The following is an 18,766-nucleotide window of genomic DNA, read 5'->3' on the forward strand; positions in this document are numbered from 1 at the left end:
AGTCCAAGTGTAGAAGCAACACCTCGGTGATTCGACCTTTAAAGACTCGATACATATGAGAACGACTGGTATGAAGAAACCTTCAGAAGTGCCTTCTCAGACCTCCTCCCATCATAAGCACAAGCATAATGAAAACACTGAGTTTTCGTGGTCTCACACAAAATTAGACTCACTTATGACTTTCCTTTGAGAAGAGTTGAACTACTCATTGTTAAAGAGAAATGATCCTTTCTTCTCTGAAGATTTGCGAATCATTCATAGGGTGTGGTGAATAAAATACTTAAGGATCTAATACATAAAAATGCAATAGGCTAAGCACAGAGATGTTTTTCTCCCTTTCTCAAAGGATGGAACATTTTGTATTTGCACTGATTTTATGTCTGGACTTCATGTACAATTATATACCGATTTTTTTTTTTTTAGTTGACATACAATAGGACTAAAAATATTGAAATAATACTAATAACTCATGTTGGTATGTGTGGTTGTCACATAGGATTCACAGGAGATTTAAATCCACAGTTGTCAACGTAAAGGATGAATGCTATTTAGCTTCTTCGTGAATCTAGACCACGAATGAAGAGTTTTCCTCAACATATTTCACCGAGGGAAATACAAGGATGATAGGCATAATACTATGCTTCGACTCATGGATATCTAAGCATTGCTCACAATACAGATCTGATTTTCGAAATCAGGGTTCTTTCAGTGTCCTTGAACGGCATTTGTTTTTCTGTATACGGAAGAAAAAAACTCATGAGTATCCAACTTGTTCACATAAAACATGTGTATGAATTGTTATCTTCCTGAACCAGGGACCAAACCCACATCACTTCCACCTCCTGCACTGGTAGGCAGATTATTTATTTATCAACTGCGCCACCTGGGAATCGACATACATTTCAAGGACCACTGCCATCAGCTCCTACTGTTCATGACCAAAGTAGGAGAAACAACATTGGAAGAAGTACTCATAAGGGTACTCATAGGAAGTACTCATAAGTCAAGGAACTGTTATACTGGGTACTCTCGTTGTTACTGGGACAAATCAGTTCCTCCGATGATGATGGCTATAACTGAAAAATTATTACAAATGCATGGGATGCGATGTCTACATGATAAATGTGTTCCTCTTACACTATTGCTTCAGGGATGCCTACTCCAGCATGAAGGACTGCACTTCAAGGGACGCCTGCTATTCCAGCTCAAGCAACAGATAGTGAAGTGCAGATCATTGTCCTTTGTTGAAAATAATCAGCAGTTTGTCAACACAGGGAACATGCCGGAGGAACCCTCGGGATGGAACTCTGAAAACAGGTTGGGCCCTCTTTTTGCCAAGCCCTGCGATAAAATACAAATCAGAAAAAGAAAAATAGCATCGGTTTGGTCAGGACTTCCTCATCTTTTCTTTCTCGGTAGCAGGAAGCAGACATTGAGGCCAGAGGACGGCAGGGTTTCATTGTGAACTAACGTTGGGTGGGGTGGAAGCTCATCACTCTAGTAAGAATGTGGCTCAATAAAACGGAATTTCATTCGCTTCATGGACATAGAGTTCTACAATCCTTCATTAAGGAATTCAATGAGTTACATTTCCTTACACCTTCACAATCACTCGGTTTACAAGAATGTCAATTGCTAGTCCAGCACTTATACGATGAGTGTTACAGGTAGTATTAGTGTATAAACGAGGAGGAACAATGGCAGGAAGTTTGTTTATTCTCTGTTTGAATTCTTGATTTTTTATATAATTTTTTATAATATCCTTACAGATGTGGATATTTTAGTGACATGTATAAATACACGTTGAGTAGTGCTATGACAACTCATAGTGTTGGCACACTGAATATCATGCTTACTATGTGCTTTTCATATATTCCTTTTGAGATTCTCTTCCATGATACATTATCATAAGATATTTAATAGTTTCCTAAACTGTACAGTAGGTCCTTGTGGCTTCTTTTATATATAATGTATTTGTTAATAATTCAAACAAAAACTGGTACACAAATATTCACAGTGACATTCACAATAGTTCAAAGGTGGAACTCATTCAAGTGTCCATTGGTGGGAGACTGAATATGCAACACAAGGTATATTCAGAAGCTTGAACGGTATTCCCCCATACAAAAAAGTACATGAAATGGTGCTGCCACTCTGCAAGACATTACAGAAATGACTCCAAAAGGAACACACGGAATAAATACATAGTTCGAATCCTATTCATGCTATGTACCCAAATGGTTTGGGAAAGGGGGCTGAAAAAATGGATACTTCTTCAGTCATACTCACAACGGCATGATTCACACTGCCAAACAAACAGAAGTAATCTAAGTGTCCATGGCAGCCAATTCCATAAACAAACTGTGGTATACCCACAATGGAATCTGATTCGGCCCTTCAAAGTCAGTAATTCTGACAATGCGACAATGTGGACAAACCTTATGGTCATTAGATTCAGTGAAATAAACCAGACCAAGAAAAAGACAAACGTTCTGTGATTCTACTCATATGAGATATCCAAACGAGTCAAATCTGTCAGAAATAGCAGAAAGTGATTCCGACCGATCAAAAAGAGTTCATGTTTCATGCACCTCAGTTTCCCTTGGAAAAACTGACTTCCCGTGATATCTCCAAAACCAATTAGACAAATAATTGGAAGCTATATCCAGTCAAATGAACGTAGACGTAATGTTACAGTGTACACCAAACTCACTCAAACTTCTCAACAGACAAAAGGCAAAACTGTATCTATGGTACCTCAGCTTAGCTTGAAACTGTATCTATGGTACCTCACTTCTGCTTATAAAATGTAACAACAACAACAACGACACACTAAAGTCTATCCCAAAAAGGATATAAAACATATATCACCTCAACTTTAAACAATTAGAAATTTAAACTGTGAAAAACCTGATTCACAAAACTTAAACACAAGCCACAGGAAAATATATTGATAAAATACATATCTGATAAAGGATTGTACTCCAAATATACCAAAAAACCTAGAACAATCTCGTAAACAATGTATACACCTAAACACCTGGCCTACAGAAATATCAAGATAGTAAATAAGCCTATCAAAAAGACTCAAAATCACATATCACGAGGAAATGACAAACTAAAATAACAGGGAGGTAGCACTGCACACCTATTAGATCCAGTAAACTCAAAAAAGGGGGGGTAGGGCACAGCTTCTCCTGTGGCTGCAAGACACTCTAGTTTGATCCCTTACCCCAGAAGATCCCGCATGCCACAGAGAAACATAGCTGGATTTGTCCACAGCTAAGCAAGGCTCACCTCTGACCTGAATACTACATGTATAGCACTTACTAAACAGCTTTGCAAACGTCCAGACAAAACGTATCACATGATTATATACAACAGCTCTACTTGTAATAACTAAACACTTTCAAAGATCAGGATGTCTTCAGTAGATGACAGTGTAAACAAATGGGGATACATCCAAAGTGAAGGGGAGCAGATGCTACCACAAAATATACCACCTCAGCTTTTCTATCCATAGGGAAAGCTAAGCTGTAAATCTGCACAACAACCATACCCTTCCTTTCCTTTTGGTTGTATTTTTTAAATATTTGTTTCTTTTTTAATTTGGCTGCGCCAGGTCAACCTTCCTTGAGGCAAGCCAGATATTTAGCTACAGCATGCAAATTCTCCGTTGTGGCATGGGAGATCTACTTCTCAGATCAGAGAATGAACCTGGGCCTCCTTCTTTGGGAGTGTCCAGTCTCAGCCATTGGACCACCAGGAAGTGCCTGTTTTGTTTTTAGATGAAGATGGAATCTAAGGTGATATCTTGGGCCATTTCAGTCACTGACTCAGTTTCCTGAGTTTCTCCAAAGCACGCACAAGGTGCACATTATTAAACTGGTTTGCAAAACAAGAAAAGGTTGTCTGCTACAACACTGTATGCTTACAAATATCTCAATGGTAAATGGCACATTATTTAATTACTATGGGGGGAGAAAGAATGCAGGATTCATACATGTTACAACATGAAGAAATATTAAAACCATCTTCAGTGAAAAAAAAAAATCCACATAGAAAAGGCCACCCAGAACCCTTGTTCACCATGTCTGCTTTCAATCCATCAAGTTTGTCCAAATAACTGAAAATCTCAGTAACACTCTAAATAATGGAAAAAGGATGAAGATGGAAACAAAAGATATACTCATACACTTGAACAATTGCTAAAAGTGGAAGCGGGGCTGTGGATTACATTATAATGTAGATACCATATGGTTTCCTGATTTTGAAGATTATGTGCTGGTTCTGCAGAAGGTACCCATTTTGGATAAAAGACAGAGAGTATTTTAGATGATGTGGCAAATGCCAGCACTTGTTCCCATTGCTAGGCATTTTCTGTACATTTTAAATGACTGGAAAGTATACTAGGTTTCAAAACAACCATGTCAATACCACAAAAGACTTTTAGAGTAGACAGGCAGGAAACTTTCTTACACAGGCCAAGACTTACCCAGACGAAGTTCAAGGGAAGCTGCGATGCTCACTGCCCTTGAAGGAGTCCACGTGGAATGAAGAAGTACTGTGGGAAGTCTATTAGTAACCACCATGTCTTGGGTCCTCTGGATGACCTACTGCAGGAGAAACAGATTTGACAGATAAAATGCTCCACATAACTTCACAAAAAGTTGTTAGACTACATTCAGTAAAGCTGAATCATTTCGGATCAATTTACAATCCTATAATACTACCATTTACAGTCCAAAAATCACTTGCATTTCTATACACTAATAACAATCAGAAAAAAAAAATTAAGAAAATCCCACTTAAATAAAACATCTAGCAACAAACTTAATCAAGAACATGAAAGACCAGTAGTCAGAAAACTAGAAAGCACTCATAAAGAAACCAAAGAAAACACAAATACACAGAAAACTATTCCATGCTCATGCACTGGAACAGTGAGGAATTAAAAGGTCCATTCCAACCAAAGTCATCAACAAATACACTGACTGCAATCACAAAATAATATTCAATGGCATTTTTCACAGAAATAGAAATAGTCCTAATATTAGCCTGCTAATGTTGAACAGGACCTTAAACGGCCAAAAAGACTCTGAGAAAGAGGAACACAGCTGGAGGCATCTTCCTATCCCTCTTCAAACTACATCACGGACCTGGAGTGACCACCACAGTGAGGAACTGGCAGGAACACAGACACATGGACTCCAGGAGAGAAGAGAGAGCCCAGAAGCGAACCCACGTGTTCATGGTCAATTCCTGAAAATCAAACCAGGAACGAGCGAAGAGGAAAGGACAGTCTTCTCAAGAAACAGTGACAGGAAAACGGCCACCTACACGGAAGAACATCAGTGTTCATCCTCTACATCATCTAACGCAAATCTAACTAAAAACCCACCGTTTTGCACACGGAGCTCTTTCCCCCTGAGTCCTCTGAGATGGACCTCCAGTCAGCCCTCAGCTGGACACAGGAAACGTCTACTCGGTCCTCATTTTTCACTCTGGCAGTGCCTCCCTGCTGGTGGGCACTGAGTCAGCCTGGATGCAGCCCTGTTATCCAGAAGCCTGAGCCCTGATGGTCCTGAGGAGACAAAGCTCCCGCCAGCTGCTCACGGAGCAGAGTCTAAAGGCAAAGCGTCCTGCGCCCGCGGGTCAGAGGGGGGTGGGGGGGTTTGGCGCCCCCTGTGGGCCACAAGAGAAGAGCGGGCAGCCCGGCACTCACAGACCTCAGAGGGCTCACCCAGAAGCAGCTCTGCTGCGAGCACTCAGACTGGAAGTCCAAACTGAAATGGAGCAGAATAGCCCCATGACCCTCCGCAAAACATGGCTAAGGAACAATCAGAGCCTGTATGGAATGCAGCCATAAAAAAGAACACGTTTGAGTCTGTTCTAATAAAGGGGAGGGAAGTCAGTCAAAGAGAGAAAAACATGCAATCTAGAAGGATGGTACTGACGAGTCTGTTCACAGAGCAGCAATGGAGGTGCAGACATAGGGAACAGACTTACAGACGAGGGTGGGGAACAAGACGGAGAGGGTGAGCTATGCCAATATTTGTAAATAGACAACCAATGGGAATTTGCTGTATGATTCCGGGAACTCAAACTGGGGCTCAGGAGTAACCTAGAGAGGTGGGAATGGGTGCGAGGTGGGAGGGAGATTCAAGAGCAAGAGGACAGTGGTACACCTATGGTTAATTCATGTGGATGTATGACAAATCCAACCAATATTTTAAAGGAAGGAACAATCAACTAAAAAGAAATAACTGTTAAAAAAATATGAACATAAACACAAACCAACAAGGTAATTCCATTTTAAAAACTATAGAAATTTCAGAAAACTACAAAAGTTCTACATGACCTTCGGTCTGGGGATCAGGTCTAACATACACACAAAAAGCCAACTTACTAAATTATGAATATAAATTATGTAAAAGATTGCCTTTTATCATTTCATACATTTACCCTGTGGAGGACCTTACTCGAGAGAACCAAAAACAAACGGTTAAATGAACCACGGACCACCCACTCTGGCCAGGCAACAGAGAAAAGAAAACACTTGCAGGAGTCATCTTACAACAGGAGGTCCTGGGAAGGAATAAGGAACGAACAAGCTACCACCAACCAGAATTCTGGAGAGGTCAGGAGATGGGAGGCTCCAGTTCAGAGGTCCTATCAACCTCCCAGGATGCACTTCGCTGGAATCCATCTCGGCTGAGTGATGCGTGTGCCCCCAAGAAGGATCCCAATTCAGAATGCCCGGCAAGAGACAAACCAGAAATGAACCCGATGAGCATAAAACCTGAGACTGTGAGCCACGTGACGGAGTGGTTCTCTCCGTTTCCCTCACCCTCCTGCCCTCCACCCCGGCAGCCCTTCCCAAGAAAGCCTCTCGCTTGGACAGCACTCCTCTCCTCAGACAACTCATTGCCCAGTGTCAGACAAGAACTCACTCTCAAGCCCTGGAAGGGATCCCCCTTCCTTCATCAAAAGCAATATCCAGGAGAAAATATCTTCAAAACGCTATCTTGCAGAGAAGGAAATCAGAGAAGGCAATGACAGCCCGCTCCAGTACCATTGCCTGGAGAATCCCACGGACAGAGGAGCCTGGTAGGCTGCAACCCCGGGGTCACTAAGAGTCGGACACGACTTCACTGAGTGACTTCACTTTCACTTTTCACTTTCCTGCACTGGAGGAGGACATGGCAACCCACTCCAGGGTTCTTGCCTGGAGAATCCCAGGGACAGAGGAGCCTGGTAGGCTGCTGTCTCTGGGGTCGCGCAGAGTCAGGCACGACTGAAGCGACGCAGCAGCAGCAGCAGAGAAGGAAATGGCACCACCTGCAGTACTCTGGTCTCACAAATCCCAGGGACAGAGGAGCTTGGTGGGCTACAGTCCAAAAGCAGGGCATTTCTGACGGCAGGAAACAGTTCCAGGGAAGCTGAGCTGCTCACCAAAGGCCCCAGAGCTTTGGATAGCACACCAGAGCTGTGGCTGAGGATTCCCAGCTGCCATGCCTCTTGATCCTGGCCTCTTTCACTAGATACATGTGTGGAAAACGAGAATCTAAAATATGCCCTGGTGGTTCCATAGTAAAGAATCCACCTGCCAGTGCTGGAGATGCATGTGCGATCCCTAGGATGGGAAGATCCCACATCCTCTGGAGCCCGTGTGCCACAACTGCCCAGCCTGTGCTCCACATCCTGGAAGCCACGATGCTGAGTTCACATGCTGCAGCCACTGAAGCCCGTGAGCCTGTGCCCCTCAACAAGAGGAGACACTGCAGTGAGAAGCCTGCAAACCACTAGTTATGGCCCATGCTCACCAAAACTAGAGAAAAGCCCACACACAAAGATGCAACACAGCCAACAATAAATAAAACTCTTTTCCTTAAAAAAGGCATATCTGACAAAGAAACTGTACTCAAATTGCCCAAGAACACTAGAGCAAACAAGCCCATTCATAATTGGTAGCGACTGAAATAGACACCTGGCCACTGAGGGTATACTGATAGTAAACTATCATACAAAAACATCCTCAAGATACTGGTGCCATGCACGCAGAGCCCCCTTTGAAAGACAATCTGACAGTTTGTTTTCAGTAACCACGTGGGACAAGCACTGAATTCTGGGTATGACAAGCGGTGGAAGCCAGGTATCTTACCATTGGAATGCAAAGTTACAGATAAACAAAAGGACACGTTACAATGTCCATGTCGTGGTGGATTGGGCTGGAGACATCATCACAAATTACCTTTAACTCAATATGTTCAAAGGCGAGCTGGAATACATGCATATATATATCCATGTATTGTCAGCTGAGCATATTGAGCTCCTACATGTATGTTTTAAATATCATTCTCTAATAAAAGGGAACAGAAAACATCTCCGATGGCCCGGTGGTAAAGAATCTGCCTACCGATGCAGGGAACACGGGTTCAATTCCTGTGTAGAAGATTCCACACGCCCAGGGGCAACGAAGCCCTTGAACAACTCTTGAAGTTTGCATGCTCCAGAGCCCAAGTTCTGCAAACAGAGAAAGCACTGCAACGAGAAGCCATGGCACAGCAACTAACTAGAGGGTAGCCTCTGCTCACTACAACTAGACAAACCAGCAATAAAGACCCAGCACAGTCAAAAATAATGTAATGTTTAAAAAAAAAAAAAAAAAAGGACAGTTCTTTGAAGAAATGACTGAGACTAGGGGTGAGACTGTAAATATATGAGCCAGGGTCATCTTAAATTATGAGAAATTAAAGAAACTAAAGACAACTATCAAGCTGTCCAAACTGATACAAATGAATGTTGACACAGTGTTATCTGTATACACCAGCAAATAACAATCTGAAAAGGAATTTAAACAAACAATTCCCTTTCAATCATGTCAACATTAATAAAAGACTTTGCTATGGACGGAATGAGGATTACAAGAATGGCACACTGGAAATGATACATGATTGCTGAAAAATACCCTAAAGACATGGACAGATGCTCCATAGAGATGAGAAGACTTCAGTTGGAAATACCGTGGAATGCATCTTCAATCTGAAATGAAGATTCAATATGAATTACAAAAGGCTGAAAGGGGGTTGCTAAACCACAAAAGATGCCAGCATTCTTGGCCTTCAGAGGAGAATTCCATCCAGGGCAAGTGACGAAGCTTGATGGCTCAGAGGTTTTCTGTTATAAAGTTTTATTAAAGTATAAAAGAGATCGAGAGAGCTGCTGACGTAGACATTAAAAGGGGGAAGAAAGAGGACCCCCTGCTAGTCTTTAGCCAGATGTTATACAGCCACTAGCAGTCTGCTAATGAAAGAAAGACAATGTCTCAGAGAATGGCACCAGGCCCCTCACCCACAGCATGCATTGAGATAACACTGGCAGCAGATGAGTCGTCCCAGGCCATAAAATGATGGACATGAATCTTGAAGAAAGGCAGATTTCCAAGCACATATATAGTTTCATTCACATAGATTAAGAGAACAAGGTATGAGTAAAACATGCTGGTTTGTCAAGTCGTTTCTGAGGCTTTAGGGGGAACTGACCTGAAGACAGAGCCTTGGGTGAATACCTAGTACATTAACATACCTTAAGACAAACATTTCCATAAGAAAAATGCATTGCTTAGTTCAAGGTTTGAGAAAAGTGACATTCAGTTGGAGCCAGGAGTTGTCATGGCAACACAAAATTTTCAGAGAAACCTCTTTTTAAATTTGTATCAAGATGGAGAAAAAAAAATGCAACACTCTTTTGTCTCCTCCTGCCTCTTAAGAGAGAGAAAGAAACGTCTGACACTTGCAGTCTATCTTCTCTGTCTGGAGACCCCTGGCCTTCCTGCCTGGTATCCTCTCCAGGCGTGTAGGAAGCAATACATAGGCTGCTTGGGAAAACCGCGCGGGTCTGAGCTTTATGCAAAGGGGTAAAGCGGTAAAACCGTTGGCCCCAAAGGCGAGGCTTTTCTGCGACCGGCATGTTAGTCGGCTCCGAGACTGCAAACAAAGAGGGCAGAATACATGGTTCCCTGCTCCGCCGAGTCCGAGTTCCCTTACCTGTGGTCCACAGGCCTCCGCTCTGCTCGCTGGCTGCCGATCGACAGGGACCCAGGAGCCCACAAAACGAGCATTCCCAGCTGCGATGGCGAGCCCTGAGAGCACAACCGGGAACCCCTGGCCCCGACGCGCCGCCATGGTCATCCCGCCCCAGACCCGCTCACGTGAGCCGCGCTCCTGACCAGCCGCCCAGGTTCGCCCCGCCCCCGACGCGCGCACGGGGCGCCCCACCCCGACGCCCCCTTCCAGGACGGGCCGGCGGGACCGCGACTGCCTCCGTGTGAAACACAAGGACAAGCAAATCCACCCCACCGAGGCAATCCAAGCTTTTTCTCAGTTGATCTGTCTATGATTTTGGGATAAAACTATGACTACAGAAAGCAAAGATGACCTAGGACAGCCATGATATTCTACAGAACCAGACCCTGGCGGGCAGAGGCTTGAAGAGGGCGCGGGAGCCCTATCAGCAACAGGAAGCCTCTGTAGCGTAGCGGTTAGGCAGGCTGGTGAGCAGGGAGACTATGGTGTGCAAGTTAGGAGTTCAAGTCCCCTATCTAACCCTTTTGCTTTTAGGGGGTGGGGGACCGCAAGAGGCAGGGCTTAGACCAGAAAAGTTTATTTTTATTTTAGAGGTTTATTGTTAAGCTTAGGGTTAGGGTTCGGGCAACCCCCCAACTTGTTTGGGTTCGGGTTCAGGGTTAGGGATAGAATTCGAGGAACCCCCCTCCTCTAAGAGTTCGTGCCAGAAGGCAGTGTGAGGAATCCCGCCCGTGACAAGGTCATGAGGAAGGAAGCTGACATACGCAAGGCGTGCTCAGACTTCAGGGACCCCTCTGAAAATTCCTAAGCATGTACCCCAACAAAAATCTGCCGGCTTTTGTGCTCTGCTTTTCCACTCTTCTGACATTTTCTGGAAAAAGTCAATTCAGGGCTTTAGTCTTCTGCATTTGAAAGAGTGTTTCAATCCAAAATACCCTCTGATGGCTTTCTAGCCTGCCTGCAGGACTCGCATAGCTGTGCATGTGATTGTTTGAGGCCTCCTGACCGCAGGAGGCACAGGAAGCTTAAAACATCCTAGAAATGTAGGGGCTTCCGAACAGTCAAAATCTTTAGAATAGGACTGATTAAAAGTTTCATTTGTTGAGTCAATGCTTGCTGCCAAATTTTCATATCCTTTGTTTTTAGATATAGTTGGTATATAGAAAAACAAGTAGTAGACATTGTGTTAGCAACATTAGATCTGTGAGTTAAGTACAATTTTTGTTATAACCCACTGTGCCTTTGTTCTATACAGATGTAACATTAGTGCTTTAAGGAGATGCAGTTTAAAGAAAAACACTTCAGGGGAAACAAAAATAACATCCATTAAGGAAGAGAGCCAAAAAGTGTTAACAAGCCTCTTGGCCAGAAGATAATGTCAATCACCTGAGACCTCTTGTATACAAAATGATATATGGAAAGAATCTGGGTTGCGAACGCTACATAATTTTATGTTACCCATTGATCTCCATGTTTTATCAAAAGTATAAAAGGCCTTCTGAACAATAAAGGATGGGACCAGCTTCTCGGACCAGTTTCTCGAACTAGTCTCTCGGCCTGGTTTCTTGAGAATCTGGCTCCCCCCGTGTCTTTCTCTCTCTCTTCTTCTCTCCCTTTCCCTCTCTCTGCTCTTTACTTTAATTTCAGGCTGAATCTCCACCTGGGGCGCAGAGGCTCGCCAGGTCTACTTACTTGCCGCGGCTGTAAAGACCCGCGCAAAAGGGAGCTTAAGGCGAGGCACCCTTAGATATTCAAGCAGGCGCCGGTGCCCCAACGTAGATGGTACAAATTCCTTGTCTGGAATTTTATTGGTCTTCCGTGTAAACCAAGCCATTCAGCCCTCTTCCTCCACTTAATCTCCCTGCTACGCTATAGTTTCTTAATCTAATCTTATATTAATAAATAAACAAGTCTATCCACGCCAACGCCGTCCACCCTTCAAATTCCCTGGATCCACCGGGGCTGGACCCTGGCAAGTGGCGCCCAGAACAGGCTATTCGAAGGTAGGTTCCTCGGAGCAAAAGCTCCCCCCGGAGCACTCTCTGCTGCTCCCCCCGGAGTGACTTAATCACTCCCTCCAGAGTACTTTCGGGTACTCCCCCAGTGTTGAGTGTTTGGGACGGCTCGGACCCCACTCAGGGTGCCGCGGACCCGCCTGTAGGATAGACAGGGTGAGGAGGAGTGGGAAGTGTTCAAGGTTTTAAGAGAAACCTGGTGCTCTAGAGGTTGAAAACAAACCTGCTATCCTAGGGTTGAAAACAAAACCCCCCTCGCCAAAGGTAAAACCTTTTTGTTAAGATAGACTTCTCTATAAGACTTAATTTTCTGACATGGGTAACAGTGAATCAAAAGAAAGACAGCTTTTTATAGGAGTCATCTTGCAGTTACTAACTAAACGAGGAATTAAAGTTAAAAAGTCCAATATTCATTCATTTTTTTTCCTTTGTACAAGAACAGGGTCCCTGGTTTCCAGAAGAAGGCACTGTTAACTTAGACACCTGGGAGAGAGTAGGAAGACAACTAAAAACTTACCATGCTGAGCATGGCTCACAAAAGGTGCCTACTGACGCCTTTTCCTTATGGAATATAATTAGGGACGCTCTAGACCCTGCCCCTGAATCTGAAAAGGTACATCTTAAAGAGGAAAGTGCAGAGAAAAAGGTATCTATCCAAGAGGAGAGTGATGAAAAGGAGGCTACACCTAACTATCGGCAGTTGAGTCAAATGATAGCTGCAATGACTGCCGAAGAAAAGGTAATAGATAGAGATGACAAAAAAGAGCAGCTTTCAGATGAGGAAGATTTGGAAGAGGAAGTAAGTCAAGATCATTCTGATGAGGACTGGTCTTTATTAAATAAAGATGCTCCAAGGAGTTTAAGAGAAACTTCTCCAATTAGATTATCTGCTCCAAAGAGCTTAATAAAAACTTCCCCAACCAGACCACCTGCTTCCAGGAATTCAAGCGAAATTTCCTTAATTAAGCCTTCTGCTTCCAGAGGCTCAAGACAAATGTCCCCCATCAGGTTATATGCACCTGAGAGCTTAAGGCAGACATCCCTAGATAAAACATCCGTAAGACCTAAACACAAAACGGATAAAAAATTCCCAAAGTAGGAAGAAAGTGACATAGGACACCCCTTGCCCCCCCCCATAAGGGTGAGGGGCCTCCACTAGAAGCTCCCCGAAGAAGGGTTTTCTCTAGCCCAGATGATGAACTTGATCCCCACCTTGAGGCTTGTTTCCCCATAATACTTGGTGGAAGTGGTGGGAGAACAGCCCCCCACTGGGAACCCATTCCAATGAAAATGATTAAAGAACTCAAACAGGCTTGTGCTTTGTATGGGCCTAAAGCCCCGTACACTGTATCATTGGTGGAGGCTTTAGCGGGCAGATGGATGACACCCCATGACTGGAAGACAGTCGCTAAAGCTTGTCTGTCTGGAGGTCAATATGTACTTTGGAGAAGTGAATATGAAGATCTTGCCCCAAAACAGGCTGATGCTAACCAAAAATATGGCCCAAGATATATTATAAAAAGTATGTTGGCAGGGACTAATGATTTCGGAACACTTAGAGATCAAATGGGATTAGACAAAACCACTTTAGATCAAGTAACCGCCTGCGCCCTTGGGGCTTGGCGTTTGTTGCCTGAAGGGAAAGAATCTACCTCTTCCTTCTCAAATGTTAAACAAAAACCAGAAGAGCCATATGAAGACTTTATATCAAGACTTGCAGCAGCAGTCAACAGAGTAATTTCCAATACTGAGGCAGCTAGTATATTGATAAAACAACTGGCATTTGAAAATGCTAATTCTACCTGCCAGGCCATTTTACGTCCTATTAAAAAAACTGGGGAAATAATAGATTATATCAGGCAATGTGCAGATGTAGGACCAGCAATGATGCAGGGCGTTGCCATAGCTGCAGCCATAAAGGGAAATTCTTACCAGCAGGCAGTACAGTCCTTTTTTACAAATAAAAATAACCCGTCAAAGAGTCATTCCAGTAGTCCAGGCCAGAATATTGGTTTATCCAAGGCCTGCTTCTCTTGCGGACGGGAAGGGCACTTTATGCGAGCTTGTCCCCAAAAAGCAACCGGTTCTTCTCTGCCGAATTCTCCCTCCCCGGCTGTGCCTACTAATCTCCCTAGATCTCTTCTGCCCTCGTTGTCAAAAAGGATATCATTGGGCAAAAGAATGTAGGTCACAATTCCATAGAAATGGAGCCTTTCTGGGCCCCGACCAGCTGTCGGGAAATGGATTGAGGCGCCAGCCTCAGGCACCGACAACAATTGGGGCAGCCTCACCAAACCCATTCATTCCCTTCGTCCTGTCGCAGAACTCATCAGAGCAACCCCAGGCAGCGCAGGACTGGACCTCAGTTCCACCACCTCAGCAATATTAACACCAGATAGCCCCACTGTAAAAATCCCTACAGGAGTTAAAGGCCCATTACCAACAGGTTTAGTAGGAATTATACTAGGCAGAAGTTCCTTAGCTATGCAAGGTCTCACAATCATCCCTGGAGTAATTGACTCAGATTATACAGGAGAAATCCAGATAATGATTTCACCCCCAATTAAAACTTTCCAAATACATCAGGGACAAAGAATAGCCCAACTTTTGCTTTTGCCTTACCACACTGCAATTGGGCACACAGCTACTCAGAATGAAAGGCAGGATAAAGGATTTGGGTCTAGTGATATGGTTTTTTGGATAACAAAAATTACTCAGAAACGGCCTATGAAAACTATTCTGATTAATGGCCAGTCTATTGTGGGGTTATTAGACACAGGAGCAGACGTTTCTTGCATTTCAGGAAAAGACTGGCCCAGCTCCTGGCCCACACATACTACTGAAAATAACTTGGTGGGGATAGGAAGAGCCCCCACAGTAGCCAAAAGTGCAAAAACTTTAGATTGGCAATTTGAGGATACCCGTGGAACTTTCCAACCTTATGTCGTTCCTTCGCTCCCCCTTACCCTGTGGGGGAGGGACGTGCTATCTCAAATGGGAGGGTTACTTTTTAGCCCTGATGATAAAGTGACCTCTCAGATGTTGCAGATGGGCTATGATCCATCAAAAGGATTGGGTAAACAACAGACAGGAATAATTGAGCCAATTTGCCCAACTCCTCGCAAGCTACGTGCTGGATTAGGATATCCAAATTTATAATTGAGTGCGGGGGACGGCCCGTGAAGAGTTAAGTCCTGGGAGCTGCTCCGCAGGTATGCAGAGCCTTAGGCGTTGTCCTAAGCTCCCTGTCCCGCCACCCTCAAGAATTCTTGTAGCCCTTAAGGCTCCAGGTCGTCTTGCTCCAGGATGTCTTGTTCCTGCAACATGTCTTAGAAGATTGATTATCCTATACACGTATCATAAAAGATAGATTATCTTATTGAAATTCTGTACACAATGGTAGGGGTCTGGTGATTGTATTTTGAGATTAAAGAATAACCTTGTACATGTCTTAAATCACGTACTTTACCCTATAAATACCGTGGCCTAATAAAGGAAGGCATCAGACATAGTGGGTCTGATCCTCTCAACCCCATCTTTTGTCTCTCTCTCTTATTTTTCCACGCGGGGACGCTCCGTTTCTCTCCCCTTGCAGGTGCGACTCTTGCTTGTGCTGGCCGCGGCAATTGAGGCCATTGTTTTTGCTGCCGACCCCATCACATGGAAATCTCAAGATCCGGTGTGGGTAGAACAATGGCCTCTGCATAAGGAAAAATTACTGGCAGCTAAAGCATTAATCTTTGAACAATTAGAATTGGGACATATTGAGCCCTCCAATAGCCCCTGGAACACTCCTATTTTTGTCATTAAGAAAAAATCTGGTAAATGGCGACTTTTACAGGATTTGAGAGCTATTAATGCCACCATGGAGGACATGGGGGCCTTACAGCCTGGGCTCCCTTCCCCAGTAGCCGTTCCAGAGGGATATAATATAACTGTTATTGATTTACAAGACTGTTTTTTCACTATTCCCTTAAATCCTGAGGATAAAAAGCGATTTGCCTTTAGTCTGCCATCAGAAAATCTTAAACAGCCTTACTTACGGTTTCAGTGGAAGGTTTTGCCTCAGGGAATGAAAAATAGCCCTACCTTATGCCAAAAATTTGTTAATGCCGCTCTAGAAGATACTAGGGCTAAATATGAACACTTATATATGATTCACTATATGGATGATATTTTAATAGCTCATCCTGATAGAGTTCACCTGCAAACTGTCCTCCAGGACCTGACCCAGGCATTGACAGACAGAGGCCTAAAAATTGCCCCAGAAAACATTCAAATCAATCCGCCCATAACTTACTTAGGAAGAGTCATAAATTCGGAAACGGTGACTCATACCCCGCTGCAATTGAGAAAAGACTATCTTATTACTTTCAATGATTATCAAAAACTCTTAGGTGATATTAATTGGATTAGACCATATTTAAAATTAACCACTGCCGAATTAAAACCTCTTTTTAACATTTTACGCGGGGATCCTGATCCAACCTCTAAAAGACAATTAACAGCTGAGGCTCAAGAAGCCCTAGGCAAAATAGAAGCAGCTTTATCGAATAGCTATGTAAAAAGAATTGATTTGACGATGACTTGGCAGTTCCTTTGCCTAGCTACTCCAACGGCGCCTACGGGAGTTCTGTGGCAAAGCGGCCCTTTAGAATGGATCCATCTTCCTACCCAAGCTAAAAAAGTCGTGGCTTCTTATCCTGGTTTAATTGCCACATTAATGCTAAAAGGAAGGAAGCGGAGCATTGAATTGTTTGGTAAAGAGCCATCAGAGATTGTAATTCCATACAATAAGGAGCAGCTTGATGCTCTTCTAATGTTTGATGAAGACTGGCAGATTGCCATAGGGAATTACTGTGGTCAAATTTTGCATCATTTACCCTCGCATATTTTGCTAAATTTTATGTCTAACCATCCAGTTATTTTTCCTGTCCGGTGTAAACAGTTCCCTATTTCAGATGCTCAGGTAGTCCTTACTGATGGATCGGCTAACGGTAGAGCCTCTATAGTCACAAGAGATCATCAGAAACTTTTGGAAACACAAGAAACTTCAGCTCAAAGAGCTGAAATCACAGCTGTTATTGAGGCCTTTGTTATGTTTGCAGAGAAAGAATTTAACCTTTATTCTGACTCTCAGTATGTGGTCAGGCTGTTTCCACACATTGAGACTGCAGTTTTGCCCAAAAACAAAACCGCTATCTTCCATTTGTTAACTAGACTGCAGCAGCAAATTTGGAAAAGAAATCGGGCGTTCTTTATCGACCACATTCGGGCTCATTCCGGCCTGCCTGGCCCTTTAAATGCTCTCAATGAATTGGCAGATTCGTTAACCAGGATTTCAGTAGCTTCTGTTTTTGAAGAAGCTCGAGCTTCTCACTCACTTCATCATCAGAATGCCACTTCCTTACGATACCTGTTTCAAATTCCTCGAGAATCTGCCCGAGAGATTGCTCGTTCTTCTTCACATTGTCCTACTACCGTGAATGCTTTGCCTCTGGGAGTTAACCCTCGCAGTCTCAAACCTAATGCACTCTGGCAAATGGATGTAACCCATGTCTCTTCATTTGGAAAACTGTCTTTTGTTCATGTAACTGTAGATACCTTCTCTCATGTTATTATTGCCACTGCTCGTACAGGGGAAGCAGTTAAAGATGTAATACAACATCTTTTTACATGCTTTTCCTATCTGGGCTTGCCAAAAGCTTTAAAAACTGATAATGCTCCTGCTTACACTTCTAAATCTTTTCAGCAATTCTGTACAAGATTTCAAATTAAACATAACACCGGCATCCCTTATAACCCGCAAGGACAAGCCATTGTGGAAAGAGCACATCAAACACTGAAAATCCATATTCAAAAACTAAAAGAAGGTGAATTTAAATATAGTTCCCCCCATCAGATTTTGCAACATGCTCTTTTCGTAATAAATAACTTAAATGCTGATTCATCTGGAAACACTGCAATGCTTTGCCATTGGTGCCCAGAGCAATTGAATGCGAAACCATTAGTAAAATGGAGGGACCTTCTCTCCGGACAATGGAAAGGTCCTGACCCCTTATTAACCAGTGGGAGAGGGTATGCTTGTGTTTTTCCACAGGACGCGGACGCTCCGATTTGGGTTCCAGACAGACTAATTCGCCATGTCTCAGCTCCCCGGATACCAGAATCCCCCGCCACCGCGATCTCTAAAAAGGAAGAAACTCCCTCTTCCCCCGCTCCCTCCGCCAGCACGGGAAACGCCGCTGACCCCAGGACAGCTGACATTGGAGATCCCGGATAGGCGAGGAGCGGAGCCACCCACTGGACAGATGTCATGACTTCAGATACAGGATATTGCGCCCCCTGATTTTTTGCCTCGCAGGAATCCATTAGGACGCCCAACTCAGTCAACCCAACAAGCCTCCTTACCCACCTGGGGACAGATTAAAGCTCTCTGTCGCCAGGCACAGGGGATAGCTACCCTACAGGGATTGCCAGTCTCTCCTGAAAAGGTGTTTATTGCCATGCTTGCCTTGCTCTCTTGCCAGGTAAGCGCTGCTCCCATTCCAACCAAATATTGGGCGTTTCTCCCGGATCCTCCAACTTTCCAAGTTGTTACTTGGAACAGTGACCCCATACGAGTTAGTACAGACCAGCCTCGCCTTTTGGGAGGATCTTATA

This window comes from Capricornis sumatraensis, chromosome 14 (assembly GCF_032405125.1).
Source record: "Capricornis sumatraensis isolate serow.1 chromosome 14, serow.2, whole genome shotgun sequence".
Taxonomy (NCBI): domain Eukaryota; kingdom Metazoa; phylum Chordata; class Mammalia; order Artiodactyla; family Bovidae; genus Capricornis; species Capricornis sumatraensis.